The 18,620-nt window shown below is 42.7% G+C and overlaps 1 protein-coding gene across 1 annotated transcript in view; it reads left to right on the top strand.

Moving 5' to 3' along the window:
- Fgf9 (fibroblast growth factor 9) overlaps window positions 1-18,620 on the top strand; it is a 40,828-nt gene that overhangs the window by 11,732 nt on the left and 10,476 nt on the right. The window lies entirely within an intron of this gene.

Consider the following 18,620-nt stretch of genomic DNA (forward strand, 5'->3'; position numbering starts at 1 on the left):
GAGAGTCTTGTGTGTGAATAAGGGTCCAGCAGCACTGTAATTGCTCGCCAGCATTGTGAGCTGCCGTTTCCCCATTCTCACTTTCTATCCGTACGAGCTTGGTAGGTCCTCATGGTGATAGAGGATTTGTTACAACCTGCCAGTGGTTGGGAATTGGGCCTGGTCCTGGGGAGAGGCTGTGAGTGACACCAAGTCCCTGGTTCTGCTCTGCTAAGCGGTTGTCGATTTAGTTCTGTGCATCTCCCTAGTTCTCACAACTAGGAGCGTATCACATGCATGCATGGAACACAGTAGGGACGTATCACATGCATGCATGCATGGAACACAGTAGGGGTTCAGTATTTTTGCTGAACATATGAGTGTGGTGACTGGGTCATTAGTTACTGTTCAGAACACTGCTCATCAGTAAAGTTTGAACAAAAAAAAACCTTAAGGTTTACATTATTGTGTACATTAAGGTGTACTTGTCGGTGGTCAGGTGATCATTTAATCCAAGTTACTTAAACTATAAAAACTTGGATTAGTGCTTACAAAAGTTGGAATTTAGAGGATGCTCAGACGAGGAAACGTTCTGAAGTTCTCAGCTAATAGTTTGAAAGACAGTGTGGTCCTAGACATACCTCTTTATTAGCCACACCCTAGTTTTGTTTTTAGATTTTTTTAAAGAAGCTTTTTGGTATAAATGTTTTGTCTGCATGTGTGCATGTATGCCATGTTCGTGCAGTGACTTCAGAGGCCAGAAGAGGGCATCAGATTTCCCTGGAGCTGGAGTCACAGATGGTTGTGAACCCCCTTGTGGGTTCTGAGAGCAGAACCAGCATGAGCCATCTCTCCAGCCCCCATATCCTGTTTTTTAAAATATGTACACACACACATAGTGCAAACTCTTACCCCAACATTCAAATGGCAAAATTATAACTTGAATATATTACACATTTAAAAGTTTTTAAAATTAATTTTTTAGTATAGAGAAGAATGCACCATTATTATATTTTTATACACGTGTTACACTTTGCTTGTGTCCCCCCTTCCTTACTCTTCCTTGTTTCTCCTTTTCCTTCCCATTTCCTCTCTTTCCTCATGGAGTTCTTCTGCTTTCATGTCATGCACATGCATGTGTAAAATAAATACTGCTGCATGCGATATTTTCTGTGTCTCTATCCTTTTAGACTTCTTCCATTTCTCTCTCTCTCTCTCTCTCTCTCTCTCACACACACACACATATGCACATGCACAAAATATACACATACATACTCTATGTCCTGTGACCTTTGTCTAAGTTTGGCTTATTTAGTTTAACATGATTTCCAAGCCCATCTATGTTCCTATAAATTTGTTTAGCTATAAATTCTTCTTTATGGCTAAATAAAACTCCACTGGGAACTTGTGCCACGTTTGCTTTGTCCATGCACGTGTTGATGAAGCTGGTTCCATGTTTCAGATGCTGAGAACGCACACTGTTTTCAGTGTCATAGAATGTAATTTTTCTACTTTGGAAGAATTTTCCACTATAGGTTACTTGGTTTAGATATTTGAATACTTTTTAGAAGTGCTTCTTGAAAAAGAGGATAAATGTTTGTTGGGTATAGAATTTAATTTAGCTTTATAAATCCAGGTCTTGGCATATGTAAAACTACTTATTTTCTAAGTGAGTTTGCTGGTACTTTTTAAGCTCAAAGATAGATAGATAAGAGGTAGATATTAAGTATTTTAAAACAAACATTTACAGAACAGTGTTGTCTATTTGACATGGTCTTATCTTTTTCCATTTTGGATATGTAAGTGGATTTAATTAATTCAGTCCCAGTTGAATACAATACAAGGCATTTTTTTTTTTGTAGGTAGAACAGAAATACTGCCCTTTAGTGAATTGAATGGACAATAGGATTTTTATTTTTTATTGTTATTTATCTTTTAGAGACATGGTCTCATTCTGTAGCTCATGGTAGCCTTGGACTCATGACAATCCTTCTACATCATCTTCCCTAGCACTGAGATTATAGGCATGTAGTACAACCCCTGGCAGGGACCGTGTTATCACAACGGTCCCCAAGCTTTCCTGAGTATACATTCCTACCTGAAAAAGGTGGTTTTTCTAACGACTATCATATCAGGATATGAATGTTAAGTTGTCTTAGGTTATATGTAGAAAATATAGTTCATATATATGCTAACTTAAAATATGCGTAAGAGTCCGTGTTTCCGCAGATGTAGTGACTGCATGAACTCATGCCTAGGCTGTTTCATTTGTTCCCTGCTCTAAGGGTTGCCTTGTATGCCCCTCTGGAATGTTCTCCCAAGCTGACCAACGACTAGACTGTCAGATGTTGTGGCCAGCATGGTTCACACTCTGAGGTTTGCTGGCTGACAAGGAAAGCATACCTAACTCCATGTCCAGCAGTGTCATCTGCAGGATTTTGCTCTGGCTTGAGTTTTTCTCCCAAGTGGATGCTTTCATTGGCTCCTGGCACTTTGGGAAGTGGAGCCTAAACTGTTTCAGCTGTCAGTCCCAGCTGTGTCCTCTAGGGCTTTTGAGCACAAACAGCATGGGATAAGAAGCAGATTTGTAGGATTTGAGGTAGCACATACCTATAATCCTGACACTGAGAAGGATGAGGCAGGAGGATTGCTGCAAGCTGGAGGTCAATCTGGGCCACATAGACAGGTCATGTTGCTTGAGTTGTGAGCTCTCAGATGTTCCTGCCAGATACCTTGGGTCCAGCATCATGGACTGTAACTCTTCAGAGCCATACGCCTAATTAAATACTTTCTTTTATTTAAAACAAACAAACAAACAAATTCCCCAAACATATAACCAAAAACCAAACCAAATCAAACCAATCCCAAGCACTAGCTGGGTGTGATGGCACAGGCCTTTAATTCGAGCACTAGGGTTATAAGTTTGAGACAACCTGGTCTACTCTTCCAGGCTAGCCAGTGCTACACAGTGAGACCCTGTGCCAAAAACAACAACAAGAACCCCAACCCAAAACTAAACAAATAAAATAGTAGACTCTGCCCACCTTCCCCATGGCCACAGTCAGTTGACAGTCCCAGTTATAAACTCTAGTGAGGGAGAGCTAGGGACGTGTAGCATCTGTTTCCTGGATCAAGTGTCTTTGGGATGGAGATCCCTGTTAGGACAGAGTGCTATCAGACGCACACGTGTACGTTGTGATCTCTCTGTGGAAGCATGGTTTCAGATGTTCTCCTGCCCCAGAGCCTCCAAGCACCAATGCCTTCTCCACAGTGATGTCAGAAATGCCTTCTGCACCTTCATCCTAGGGTCACTTAACTGAGTTCTCTTCAGCACTTGCCTGGAAGGAAGCACATGCTGCCCACCCTGTCTGTGCAGCAGCCAGCGCTTCTCACGGAGCTTGTTGCCTGGGTCTGCATCGTTGGTGTTATGTTTTGTATTTGTTTCTGCATGTCATTCGAATCTATTCGCTGTTCCCCAAATGTCATGAAGTCTGACTTGTGCATACGGGCAAGGTAGTGCCTGTCTGGAATACCTTTGTCTTGCCTTCTCTATTTGATGAAATAGCACTCTTTAATTAAGGTCCAGTGGAAGTATTACTTGTTCTGCAGAGCCTCCCTCAATCCCAGCTGGGGTTCTGCTTATTCTGGTTAGCATGTTTTATTTGTCCTGGGAGCTGCTTTTTACAACTCCATTGTTATGCAGGCAACAGTGTAATTTGTAGGACAGTTCAGCGAGTTTCCCACAGTGGATCCAAAGGGCGTGGCCACCCCGCAGTTTACTTCCTAATGTTACCTAATGTGTAGCAGTGACCCTTGAGGTGGGAGGAGCTCAGTAAAAGCTTCTCTGGGTGAAATGAATAGCATGGTAGTTGATTTCCATCTCTTCTACAAGCTGTGCAGATCAAGACCTGGATGCATCTCCGCCTGTATGGTGTGAGTGTACTCAGGATTCTAGTTGTAGGAGGAACCTCTCCTCTCCCTCATTCCCATGCCTAATTGGGCCTTGCCCAGGTTGTCCCTGGGGTGTAGAGCCCAAAGGGGATGCAGCTGTGGCTGGAGCAGAGATAGCGGCAGAGGCAGGGCCAAGCTCCCATTCTGCCTCTGCTCCTGCAGGCACCTGCTCTCGTTTGCCTCTTCTAAGATGAAGCACAGGAGGCTGATACCTCGGCTGAGGTCTGCACTCTAGATGGACCTCCAGAACCCAGAGGCTGTATTTCCCAGGCCTTCTCTGATATCTTGCCTCTGATCTCTTTCCCCTACCTGACACAAAATGGTGGTGCAAGATCTTTTCGCCTCCACTGGGCAGAGCTGGGAGGAAAGCTCCCGGGGCAGCAGGCTCTCCCCTTTGCTGTGTACCTCATGTGGGAGATTTGGAGAGTAGGGTGGAGAACTCTGCTCCCTTTGGGCCCTTTCATGGTTTCCATTAGGTTTTGTGGTTATTCTGACCCCTGTGGCCATGGGAAGTGACCAAAATAGCTTATTCAGAGTGCCATGAGATGACAGGAAGAAGAGAAACAGGTGATGATGTTGTTACTAAGCACCCTTACCTGTGTGAGGTGACACACAGGCCAGTTACTAAAATGAAGATTTGTTAGAAAGCTTCAGAAAGATGGGTATCATCCTGAAAGAAAGTAAATAGTTTTGGGGAAACAGGAGTCACTTTTGTTAAACAGATTACTGTGACATGTAGTGATGTATTTTTGTAGTTGGGAGTTAGCTGTGTGTTCTCTCTCTCTCTCTCTCTCTCTCTCTCTCTCTCTCCCTTCCCCCCTCTAGTTTTGAGTACATCCTAGGGCTAGATTAAAGGAGACAGAAGTGAATGGGTGAGGCTTCTTAGACAAATAGAGAAGATGCTATTGTGACAACATAGAAGCCAGAAAAACTGTGTTGCTAATGAGTCACACGTAAATTAAAAGGAGAATTTGAATAATTCTTACTCTGGATATGGTCTGGATATTGTACTCAAGTCCCAATTTATGTGTGCCCTTTTCATTCATGTCTTTCATAGACATCCATATCAACTTGGTGTCTGACCCTCTGATACAGTGCACGACTATGGGGCAGCTCTCAAAACTCTGGCAGGAGAAACATCTTTGTGAATAGTTGGGTGTGATGTAAGATTTGCTGTAACTGAAGAATGCTTAAATGTCTTGGAGCCACAGAGGAGTGTTTAAAGAAGTACTTGGGAAATGTGTATTGTAGCATTTAAAGTGGATTTTGAGGGATAGCTAGAAGTCTCAACAAAGCGTGGAAAGACAGGTTAGGGCGTATAACACTTAAGCTTTCTAAAGATCCGAAAATCCTGTCTGGTTGAAATTTAGAGAGAACATTAGATTACATGCATGTGCATGCATGTGTCTCCACATGACTCGACAACTAGGGGTGCTAGTTTGCATTTGTCACCTTTATTCATTTCAAAGAGACTAGAGCTATGGCGCAGATTGTTACTGTTAGAGGTTTAATCTAAGTTATCCGATTATTATCAAGGCGCTTTAAAACATCAAGAATAACTGATTATAACAAGCAACTATTAAAAAGAATGCTTTGAAAAAAAAAGAGTCTGCTTCAAGAAGGCTGGTGGCATTTGATCCTCCTGTTTAGAAAAAGGCAGCACTCACTAAATTAACCTGGAGTGTGTCGAGTGCAGCCGTGAGCCAGGGGACAGCACCAGACTGAGAAATGCTGGCAATTCTGGCTTATATCTGGCCTCACATTTCATTCTTATTGGTCTTTTCCTAGATAAAGATTTTGAAGCCAGAGTCTCTCTATAAGTACTCTGTTTCCCAGAGGCTCAGCCACACACAGTGTGTGCAGTTGGCATGTGGTGAATGTTCACTGACCCAATTTCTCAGCCTGCTTCAGCCTCATACACAGAAGCCCAGTGTGCTGGGGCGTCAGGCTGTGGGGCTGTGAGCTTATAATATCCAGTCTTTCCATGGCTGCCATCTCGTTCAAGTACCAAATAAAAACAATACAGAACCTACATGATTGGCTCTGAGGCCCAGAGCTCAGCAGGTGCCGGAAGGTCTTGAGGCCTCCTTCAGCATCCTCACTCAGGTGCTTGGTCAGACAGATGTTGGTTGTATTTCCAGGGATACAGTTGGACCCGATTCTTTGAATCTATATAATCTATAGCCAAGGCACAATGGGTTCCAATTGTAGTTCCAATGAACATAAATGTCCTTTTAATTGAATACAGTCGTGGGACAGAGGGCTTGTTGATTCTGAGTGGAGACATATGGGCCAGATGATTTTTGCATGATGTCTCCATGTTGTAGGGTCAGTGTAGGTAACCCCACAGCCACATTTTTTTCCCCAGAACTGAGGAACAGATCAATCGCTTTAAAAAGGAACAACAAGAAGAAAACATAAAACCCACGAAGCCCATTGTTATGTGTCGGGGATTTGTTTCCAGGGCATCCACAGAGAGTGCTGTCTGTAGATGCTTAGTTCTGCTTATGTAACGTAGTGTGGTGCCTGCAGCGAACCTGTGCACACGCTCCTGTAGGCTTTCAGTCATTTTCAGATAGCTTATTTTACATGATACAATGTATACAACTACAATTGTCCATAATATTTAGTACAGCACAAAATTCTATGGAGATGATATTTGTATTGTGGTTAGTGAAGAATGACAAGAAAAAAATGTTTGTACAGATACAGGCTTAACAAAATCGATCTGTGGTTACTTGATCATAGGTGTGGACTCAGGAGTACTGAGGAATGACTCTATCTCAGATCCTGAGAAACCCATCTTGACTTTATTTTTACTATGTGCACATACAACTATGAAACTAGGGTATGATTCCCTTACACTTACACTTCTTTGACAGTGGAAATCCAAGGCATCTTTATGTTAATACAGATCTATAAGAACAATAGGCCACAAATTGATGTGGTGGTGTAGTGTCTGGATGATGTCACTTCAGTGATGTCTTCTCACTATGATGATGTAGGTCCTTGTCAGCCCTGGTTCAGCTTTGCTTACGGTCAGCTGGCCTGCTCGTTCACTTGAGGTTATGGAGATGGAGTTGTCTTGATCCTCCCCATTTGAGTTATTGTGAGACCCAGTGACCTTCTCTAGTGTTCACTTGTTAGAATCTATATAGTGGACCAAGGACTAAGTAGGTCTTTCTCTTTTCCTATTTATCCTGTCATGGAAAGCAGCACCATTTAGTACCGAAGGTCATTTTGGACTCAAATACGTTTTCTATCCCTTTCATGGGGGATTGGTTACGGGATCCTCCTTGGATGCCAGAATCTTTGGATGTTCAGGCCTTTTATATAAAATGGCATAGTGTTTGCACAGGAACCTACATACATTTTCACTTTAAGCCATTTCTAGGTGATCTGTAATAAATACTACAATGTAAATACTATGGGAATAGTTGTACTATTATTGTTTTAGGGAAATGTCTGTACATGGTTAGTACACAGAAGTTTTTTTTCCCTGCATGTTTTTGTTCTGTGGTTGGTTGAACATACAGAAGCAGGACCCACCGGCATGGAAGGAGGACTGTCTGTGTCCGTGAGTGCTGTGAGGTTAGCTCAGGATCCTGAGATGTTTGTTCCCTTTATCTTTTGCTCCTTCATTTTCACTGAATTCCTTCTAGAGCTTGCTTCTTGAGGTCTTCCCGTTCCTATGTGGCTGCAGATATGAAAGGCTGGCCAGAGGAAAGGGGCGTGGCATGCTGGACTGTCTCTCTACCTTGACCCTTGCTCTACGGGGCAGCTTGTGAACAAGCAGGACAGCATTGTGCATTCGTGGAGCAGTATAGCTTAGCAAATGGCAGGGTGCCACTCATTGAATTTACCAATTCGTTTTTCTGGTGGCTCACTTCAAATTCCTTTGATGGGAGATGTTTAGACATGTTCCATTCAGAACCTTGAAAAGATACAGTTCACAGGAAGGAAATGGAGAGGAGCATTTGTTGAATGGTCAACAAATATCAGACATGCTCTGGGAATGGGTGGTTTTTCAGCCAATGGTTTGAGTAGTAAAGCCTTATCTTACGGTTCATAAACACGTGGGCAGTTTTCAGGAAATTTAGTAATAATTCTGATTAAGGGCATTTCTTTGGAGGATCATCTTAGTTCTCAGTGTTCTTATGTCAAAGACGAGGAGTGAGATTTTAATGAATTGCTAACTTAAGACCACACAAGATAGCAAGTGACAGGTAGAGTAAGTCAGGGAATCTCATTTCACATATATATATGTGTTAGGAGTTCATGGGGATGTATCTCAGTTGGTATGATTATTGCTAGATATATATAATAAAGGCTAGATAAGTACAAGGTTCAACCCTAGCACTCTAAAAAGGAGGTGTGGTAGTACCTGCCTGTAATCCCAGCATGTAGAAGGAGGCTAAACAGAGTTAAAGGTTGGCTTGGGTTAAATGATACACCCTGTTAAAAATATGGCCATTTGTGTGTGTGTGTGTGTGTGTGTGTGTGTGTGTGTGTGAGAATAAATACTATTGTATTTAGAGTTAGCCACATGGCAGAGACTGTAGTAGCTCTTCCACAGATGGGATTTTGAAGGAATGTTTTTCTACTATCTGTCCTGACTCATGTGTTTCTTTTGTGGCAAGACTCCTGGTCTTTAGGTACTAAGAAATCATCTTTGGCTCTTGTGTACCGGGGTTTAGTTCTAGTTAGATTGACACCATTGAGCAGGGTAGAGTAGCCACTTTGACTGAGGCTCACTCAGGACATGTTGGGTTGCGGCTGAGTTGGTGCACCTGACCTGGAGGTTTCTCATGTGTTGTGAGGATTTCAGTTTGTTTGTTAATTCCTGTCTGTGGTACTGGAGGTGGAATGCAGGCTTCGCCCATACTAGGCACATGCTCTGCCACCAAGTCACATCCCAGAGGGGAGAGATTTAATCTCAAGTTGCTTCTGAAAGGCTGGATCCAGGGGATATAGTAGGGAAAGGTTTGTCTTCCTCAGGTCAGGAGCCCTCCCAGGGACAGGAGCCCTTCCCTACCTGCCCTGCCTCCTGCCTCCTGCCTCCACCTACCTTCTATTTCACTGCTGTTTCCTGTTCTATATCGATCCTGTCCTCAAAGTTCCTCTGCTCCATTTCCTGTCAGATGCTGGTTAGGGAAGGCTCGAGAGAATGGTTTTGGGAAGTAGTTTTGATAAACCTGTCACTGCCTAAACCCAAGATCTGGGAAGTCAATTGCTTGGTTAATTTAGTATCCCAAGTTACTCCTGATATTTAAAACAAAGGCTTGAATGTAGTTGGCACCTAATAAGTATTATGTGAATGTATTTCCAGTGAGATTCCAAATCTGTTTCCCTTTTTCTTTTTGTTTATAGCAGTTTTATTTGTAATTTTCTATACTTAGGAACAACTAAGATATACTTTAGCAGATAAATATATAAATAAGCTTTGGTATGACCTAAGAATACTCCGGTACATCTAGATAATGCAATATTATTCAGTAATGAAAACAGATAAGCTTTTAAACTGTGAAAAGATATGCAGGAAACGTAGAGTGAATACATTCTTTCTCTTTCCTGTCCCTTCCCTCTCCCTACCTGTCTGCACTTCCTCCCTTTCTTCCTAGAATTTAATTTCTCAGTAACCATTCGGAACTAAAAGAGTTGATGTTTTGGAGTTCCTGACTATTTATTTGAATGCAAGAATTTCTTTCTGGGTAGAGAGTGCTAGGGAACTTTATAGTGGTTGCATTTGTAAGTGAGTTTTGATTAAAAGAATGCATTTGACGACAACCCCTAGGATTCAAAATGAACTGGTTTCTGAGTAGCTTCTGTACACAGTTGAAACACACAGTAGGTCTACATGCTGGCTGTTTCATTCCTGTGCTTTGCTGTCTAACTCCTGTTTCCCCCCAGTCTTGGTGTATACAGGGGAAGTGCAGTTTGTGTGTGAGTTGGGGTGCATGGCCGGATGGCAGTGGTAGAGACACAAGCCTGTGTCCATGTTCTCTTGCTCCTCCCACCCCGTGTTCCTTCTAAATCCAGACACTGCTTGTCAGTGCCATCTCAGTACTACTCCTCGTCAGAAACAAACTACCTTCAGGTGGAGCCTGCTGATATCGCTCTGGAATCACAGAACATCCTTCTTCGTTTTAGATGCAATGGGATAGCGTGGTTCCAAATAAGGGCTCAGTCTTACTCTCTTGCACAGTGAATACATTCTTAATCATCAGTACCCATTTCTCACCGTGTTTGCACAGTGTGTGTTCATCTGTTCCTTCTCCTATTCACGGACTCACTAACTCACTCGCTCACTCGCTCTTTTGCCCGCTCTTCCATTCACACACTTCTGTTTCCTCACACACCTTCACTCTTATGCGAAGCTCGGCCACACTCATCTGGATCCACTTTCTCACTTCTGGTTACTTCTGGTTTTCTTTCAAATCTCAGTGAACATTGATCACCCATCACAGCTGATTTGAGCCAGGCACTTCAGTGGAATTTGCATAATTGCTAAATTTTGCTTATAACCCTCAAATCTACATTTGTCTCATTTTCATGCTTATTTACAGATCTGTGCTGAGAAGAGGGGAAAGCAGTGGCTCTTCTCCACACTTATTCCCAGCTGAGGTCAAAGGTCAAGCCTGGCTTTCTTGTCTGGGCCTCTCCCCAGGGCATCTGTTTAGTGTTGTGAATTTTTTATTCTGTGCCATTTGTTGATAATTTTGCCCCATAAAATGTCCTTAGCAAGTGCTGAGGGGCTGCCTAGGGCTAATAAAAGCCCCAACGGGTGTGTATGATATGTTCTGTGAAGCAAACTTGTTTTTAGAGAGGCTTTCTTGATGTTTGATTTTGGTGACGTTGCTGTGGGTCAGATGGTCATGAATCTGCAATGTATATTAAGTAAGTGCCTTTAAACAGAAGCACACATAGAATGTATTGACAGATTAACCAAAATGCTGTTGCTGGAAGCTTGTGGGAACCTCACCCTGTGTTTTCCCCAGAAGCACCAGTTCAAGGCTCCAGTAGACCTTACTGATGTTAACTCCCATGGGTAGTGAGCATTGGACAGATGTACAATTGTGGCCATGTTTGCACTTCATTGTGTGGGTCATAGGAAGAACCTATAGCTTTGTTCAGGAATCAGACATGGAAAGCAAGAATTACATGGGTGGAGAGATGGCTCAGCTGGTAAAGGCACTTGCTGCCAAGCCTTGCAGGCTGAATTTGATCTCTGGAACCCCATGGTAGAAGGAGAGAACCGATTCCCATGAGTTGTTCTCTGACTGCCACATCTTTGCGGTGGCACATGTGTGCCCTCAGGCTCACAAAATAACTAAACAAAACTGCAATAAAAACAAAAAGAATCATGATTCGGTATAATAAATGTTCTCATACAATTAAAAAGCAAAGCTCTGGGGATTTTGCAGGAGGAGCTTGAGGCAGAGGAGTGTGAGGAGACAGGCAGGTGTTCCTGGCAGAGAGGAGTGTGAGGAGACAGGCAGGTGTTCCTGGCAGAGAGGACTGTGAGGAGACAGGCAGGTGTTCCTGGCAGAGAGAGGCTGCGGGCGCTTGGAATCACTGGCTGCTGGCTGTGCTCTTTCTGCTTACCTCAGCTGATGCCAGAGGCTTCCATGTTGACACTTGGAGGGTCTTCCTGTCAGCATCATAGCTACTTGAAGGAGGTTACCTCTCTATTTCCTTGGGGTCCATCTAGGAGATGCCTTAAAGCCTCAGGAAAAACTGGCTCCACTAGAGTCAAGTCAGAGCCATTGCCCTGGGGTGGCCTCTGAAGTGCAGGGCCATGTGTCCATGCTGTGCCTCTTTTGTCAGCTTGTTGGCCTGGTGTGCCTCAGAGGCACTGAGACACTAACTGAGAAAAAAGACTTGCCTTCTCCACACCCCTGCTGCAGAGGACTTCCCCAGCTTCACAAGGCTATGGCTTTAAGTGGGAGGGACACACTCAGAGCTGTCATCTTTTTTCTTTCTATAAATGCTTAAAATCCAGACAGCAGTTGACTTTCTCTTAATCTGTTTTCTAAAAATTACTCATTAAAATATCCATTGACGTTTGTGTCTCCTTTAGAAGAAGTCCTGGAAACCCAATTCAAAGAACAGACTGGCCAAGGTCACTGGAAGGCTGTCTCTTTCCTGGTGGTGCATAATGTGATTGGCTCACACAGTGGCTGTAGCCTGCTTGGCTGCCTTGTGGCACTGGCCACCGGAAGGAAGCTCCCTTTCTTTCCATTCTCTCCTTCTTGTCTCCCACTCTCTTCCTTGCTTCCTGTGCCCTCAGTTCTTTCATTTTCTACACAAGTTACAGTGTTTCAGATCCTGTTCCCACTATTGTATCCTTTCCCCACACAAGTTACAATGTTTCAGGTACTGTGTTCTGGTTATGTTAAGTTGCGTTGTACCCCCTTTTTCTTTCTACCTTTCAAACTGGTTTCCGTTTGCTGGGCTTTATGGGAGGTTCTGGTCTGTGCTTTCATTATGAGCATTTAGAACATGGACAGTAAGCATGGAGGAGTGGAAGCCTTAGGCTTGGAGTCTTAGTCCTGCTGTTCACCAGTTTTGCAAATATAGGTCGTGTTCTGTCATTCATTCATTCATTCATTCACATACTCTGATAGTTTCATGCAAACATATAACATATTTGATCATACTTACCCCAGCATCCTCTCTCGATCCCCTTTCACTCTGCTAAACCCTTTCTTCTTCCTAACAAGTCTCCTCCTTACTCCCGTATTTAATGTGGCCCCTGAATTTAATAGGGTTATCTGTATGGGCATGAATGGGAGGTTATTTACTGGAGCATAGCCTCTTCCTAGTGGCTACATCACTGGGAAAAATGACTCCCACTGCCCTAGCAACCATCAACTGTTGGTCAGTGTTCTTAACTTCCTGAGCTGAGGCTAGAGCAAGGGCTGATGACAGTCACTATAGCGCAATGCTATGCCCATGGGAGGAGACAGTGCCTGTGATGTGACCAGCTTAGCACTGGCTATGCTACTGCTCAGCTTACCCTTGTTCCCTAGTGTTCCTCAAGAACCCATGTGACAGAGCTGTGTCTGTGCCCTCTGTGGCATCTTACTGCATGAGAGACATGATACCTTGTGTTCTCGCAAGTTGAGTTCTAAGGTTAAGACTCATGACTTAGTAAAATTATACTTAATATGAGCCATAACACCAATGTTTAAAGATCTTTAAAAAAAAGCAATGTTTAAAGAGTAATGTTAAATAGTTTATTAATGTGTGTGTATATGTACACACACAAACACATATACCAGGGTTTGGCATCTGGTGTCTTCTTTTATTTCCATCTTAGTTTTTTAGACAGGATTTCTCATTGAGTTTGGATCTCACTGATATGGCAAGCCTCAGGGCTTTCCAGGGCGTGGCTTACAGGCATGTGTCATGCCTGGCTCTTCCTTGGGTCCTGGGGAGTCACTCAGGCCCTCATGCTTGCATGGCTAGTACGCTTATCAACTGAATCATTTCCCCTGCCAATAGTTTATTCTCAGATGTAGGTAGTATTATTTTACTTACTTAAATGAATTTCTTTCATTAGGTATTTCATTTACTTTGTTATTTTCTTTGCCATGGTTATTAGTATTTACACATTGGTGAATTCACTGGGTTCTCACAGTACCCAGAATAATTACCAAAATCAAATACTTTCTAACATTTATTTTAAAATGATTTATTTATTTCCTTGAGACTGGTTGGCTTCAAATGCATGACAATCTTCTTGACTCTCAAGTGCTGGAATGGTAGGTATGAACTACCTTGCTCAGCACAGCACATTTAAAAAAAGCCCCTATGGAATCTTAGCAGTGGGAGTCGGGGTATCTCTGACTCTTTTGTCTGCTCTTGGGACCCTTTTCTTCCTATTGGGTTGCCCCGCCCATCCTTGATATGAGAGTTTGTGCCTAGTCTTACTGCATCTTGTTATGCCATGTTCAATTGATTTCCCTGGAGACATGCTCTTTACTGAATGGGTAAGGAAGAGGAGTGGATCTGGGGGTAGGGGAGGTGGTGGTGAACTTGGAAAGATGGAGAGAGGGGAAACTGCAATTGGAATGTATTGTACGAGAGAGGAAGAAACAAAGAGGAGGAAGAGGAGAAGGAGGAGGAGAAAGAAGAAGAAAATAGGCTGAGCAAGCCACGAGGAACAAGCCAGTGAGCAGCATTCCTTTATGGCCTCTGCACCAGTTCCTGTCTCTGGGTTCCAGTCCTGCCTGACTCCAGTGCTGAACTGTAATATGAAAGTGTAAGAGAATAACTTCCTCACCCCCACAGTATGTGTTTGGGGTCTTAGAATAACAGGGTGACTAGTTAGTCATGGTAGTCCCAGTTAGATCTGGAAGTAAGTTCATTTATACAGTAGAAGGCAGAGGGGTCCCACGAGAATTTGACACAGTCCTGCAAGTGTGGAGAAAAGGACGGTCATTTAAATGCCACAAAATGAGGCTGGGTAGAAGGAGTTGGTTCTAGAGGAGTCTGGACTAAGTGTCTGTGGAAACCAGGAGTTGGGCATCCCAGGAGCTGGAAGAGTACCAGGGACAGACTCCCTTCCCTTCCAGTCTGAAGAGGACTGTTTGTGGGTATGGGTGGGATGGGGTGCCAGACGCAGCCAAGCTCCAGTTAGAGGTGTTTCAAAAATCCAGGAGTCCCATGGAGCTACCACAGAATGGCCAGGGTCCCTAGCATCATCAGCTCTCATTGGTGGTGTCCTTTCTTTGCCTTGTACCCACACCACATGTCTACATATTGCTAACCATTTACACTCTCCTGGGTTTAAGTTCTCTTAGGCAAGTGTTCACTGGTCAGGGAAACAGCTCCACTAGGACCTCTGTTCCTTGAAGCCAGTGTAGGGAAGAAGACAGACAATGGAAGGGGAGTCTGAGGGATGTGGAGAACCCCAGAACAAAGTGGCTGCCCCTTCTCTGCCTTTGGCTCATCTCTGGAAGTATCAGCCCTGTCCTCCAGATAGCTTGCAGCCTGCACTTCTGGGCTGCTGCCCCTCCCCTCAAACAGGCACCGAGGCAGCCACCACATTCTATTTGGTTTCTTTGTCTATTTTCCAGCCCCTTGGAAGTTTCTCTTCGTTTCCTATTCAATATGTCCCTGCAGTTATCACGAATAGCATTCTGATGTTCCTAAGACTCAATCATAGTCTTGGGTCTCTCAGGGCTGGGTGCAGTGCAGTGGGTATGGAACTTAACATCTACCATTCTGAGAAGCACTGGCTTCTATCCCTAATACTGGGATTGCGGGTCCTGATAGAAAAAGGACTTTTGAAATCTCTTTGTACAATGTCCCTGTTTTACAGAGAAATAAATCATAGCCTTGTTGGTCAGCTTCAGGAGTGTATGTTTCTGGGAAGCACATGCCTCTCCTGGGGAAATTCTGTGTATTTTTTAGGTCTTCAGAATTTATCTTTGGGCTTACATTGTCATTGGCTCCACTGATCTTCCAAGCCATTTTCTTTATTTCTGCTAACCGTATGCTGGATTCAAATTGCTTTGTTTATCTTGGAAAGCCTCATCATTTTTCACGTTTGGACTCCACCTCCCAGCAAACTATCTGATGATTATCACAGACACTAAGTAGTCGGTGGACTCCTCTGTGTTTGTCTGGTGTCCTCCTTGACTCCCTCTTTCCCTTACTTACCTCTCAGCTGCTTAGCTTTGTTTTTCTTCATTGTCCTTCATTGGCCCTCCAAGGGCATCTTGTCTTCAGTTCCCACCAAAGAACATTTCATTGATGTATTTATAGCGTTTACGCATCTTTTGTGTGTGTTTTAAATGGTCATTGGACGATACATTGGACAATACATTGGATTGACTCATACCAGGTGTAGTCCTCAGTGAAAAATGTGTCCTATGATTTATTTTCCAACTTAGACCTTAAAGGAAATTCGATCAACTTTTTCTATGGGTGTGTTTGTAGGAGAATTGGATTCACATCAGCTGTGCGTTAGCACTTGCCCAAATGCCACTGAAAGCAAAAAGCAAACTTTGTAAATTCGTATTCTGTTCTGTGCGGAGCAAGGATTTCTCTGTGGGAATACCTCTTTGAAAATATGCAGGAAGTTTATGAGTTGTGTGATTGGCTAAAACAAAGATTTACTTCTGTAAGCAGCTCCTGAGGAAGGCCCCCCAAACACTCTTGCTCGTCCTACTTGGCAGAGCAGATCTGTCCTTGGCAGCTTAGTTATTACCACATGGCGAGCAAGCGCGACACATGGAAGATGTGTGTATGTGTGTGTGTTTGTGTGTGTATGCACATTCAGTCTCTCTGCATACATGTTTCTGTGTGTGCTTGTATCCAGATTCAGACGAGGTCCTTGATCACTTCCTAAATCCTGAAGTAACTTGATTCTGAGGAGGTGATTTTTGTCTTAGTTTCTTAAAATTACACTTTTAATTTTTTTCATAAAATATATTTTGATGATATTCTTTCCCTTCCCCCAGATCCTTCAGACATCCTTACCTCTTTCTCTCTTAACTCCTCCTAGAAAAACAAAGGAAGCAAAGCAAAACAAAACTCTACAAGATAAAACAAACCCACCAAACCATAGCAAAGGAAAAAGAGAATAAAGCCCTCAAAAATCATGGAGTCTGTCTTGTGTTGAAAAACTACTCATGGACATGGAGCCTGTCCTGGGGTGTGGGGCCTGCCCTGGGGTGTGGTTTCTATACCCAGTGTCAACTCCATTGGAGGAAAGGGTTGCCCTCTTCCAGCAGGTACCAATGGCAGAGAGTTTCTTGGTGAGGGTGGGACTTTGTGCCTGATTCTCTGGAAAGTTTTAATCTGGAAAGGACAAACTTTTGTTTCCTTTTTCTGTCTTTTTTCTTTTAGGTATGGGAAGAATGCAGAGGTTATAGTCATTATTAATTCCATATATATTTTATAGAATTAAAATACATGAAGACATTTAAAGTTATATTTAAATTTATTACTTAATTAAACATTAACTAATTAAATGTGTTGAGATGAGAATCTCACTGTATTATCTAAGCAGACCTAGAATCACTGGGCATAAGCTATACCTTCACCTTGGTTTCTCAAGTAACTGTCATAGATGTAAAACCACCAGATAAAAATTTATTCTGGGCTTAAATTTATATGTTAATCAATACATAAGAATATAAAAAGTGCACATATTTAGAGGGTATGTGAATACATTGTATACTAATTTATTTCATTTTCATGTTATTGATGTTAAACCCAGGGCTTTGTGCATGCTAATAAGTAGGCATCCCCCAGTCTGGTGTGTGCTATTTAAATCAGGTTAAACACATTTATCTCAAACATGTACCATTTCTTCTGGTGAAGTACCAAGATCTTTCCCTTTTGCTTTTTGAAGTATACAGTGTACTCTTATTACCTCCTGACCGCCCTCGTGCAGCTTTCCTCTTGCATATCTGTGACTTTTACTGATTGGTCAGCCATCTCCTCACTCCTCTCCTTCCCCATATATTCCTGATATATTTTGATAAGGCAAAAAGAAAACTTGCCTGTTCATATTGACCTGGATGCAACCAACTCCATTGTTCCCATAATTCCAGAGGTAATGAAGATGGTCAAGACTATGAAATGCAGGCAGATCTATGCAGAATGGTGGGGAATTTACTGAGGTTTTGAGAAACAGGATTTAAGGTGAGGTATGTCATGGGCACATGGGGGTTGGATCTGAATCAGAGCATCTGACAATATCAGAGAAGGTGCCCTCCCACTCCGTTTCTATCTAGTTGGGGACTTCTCCCAGGAGAGAGCAGTTAAAAGACCTGGCTTCTTATTAATGGTCCTTTAGTCATTATATTTAATCGCCCTGGTCCTGGCAACAGCTCCCATTAAGGCTTTACTGCTGTATTATTAATGAGAAAGAGTCATTGTGGTTAAGGGAGGTTTAAATACCTCGACTGTAACAAACATTAGATATGAGAATGAATGACTACAGCAGAGTCATTAGCTCCGGAAACGTTCAGGAGCTTTGCAATTAAGTCATTGTCATGCAGTCTCCCTGCTCCAGCCTAGCAGCCGGCTGTTTAAGTGACCCAGAAGTGGAATGGAGTAATTTACATAGTGTGGTTAAGGCCCTGCCATACATTCATGTGGAAATCATGTTTTAAAATAGCATAAGTCTCTATATTTGCAACAAGAAACATTGTTCTGTTTTAAATGTTGTAATATCTTTAATTTCTTTTTCTTTTTTTCTTTTTTAAAAGGGGCATAGACTCAAATTGAGCATAATAATGCCTGTGTGAGTTACCTATTTCCACGCTGTCTTAACATTTTAAGTTAGTGTCTAGATGAGTCTGTGTCCTAAAGTGTGCTTGGGCGTCCTCTGGGCTGTACTGAAATTTCACGATATTATCTCATACTCTGCTTTTGACAGGAATGGTAAAGGTTTTGAAGTTTTAATTTCAGTTTTCCCCATTGCTCAGAATTTGATGACATGAAATGAAAAGAGGTTTCCATAGCTGCTAACATTCACCAGATTTTGTTCCAAAGCATGGACTTTAGTAGACTTTTGAATTAAATCCACATTCTCCACCCAAGTCTAGTGATAAAATCCAATAGTTCAAAGATAGGTATGCCATAAACAGCTATAGTTAAATAATCTAAAAAAAATTTAAAACATGGAAATACAATAAAACAAGAATTGATCACTTTATAGTGGAATA

The sequence above is a fragment of the Mus caroli genome, chromosome 14 (genome assembly GCF_900094665.2).
Source record: "Mus caroli chromosome 14, CAROLI_EIJ_v1.1, whole genome shotgun sequence".
NCBI lineage: Eukaryota > Metazoa > Chordata > Mammalia > Rodentia > Muridae > Mus > Mus caroli.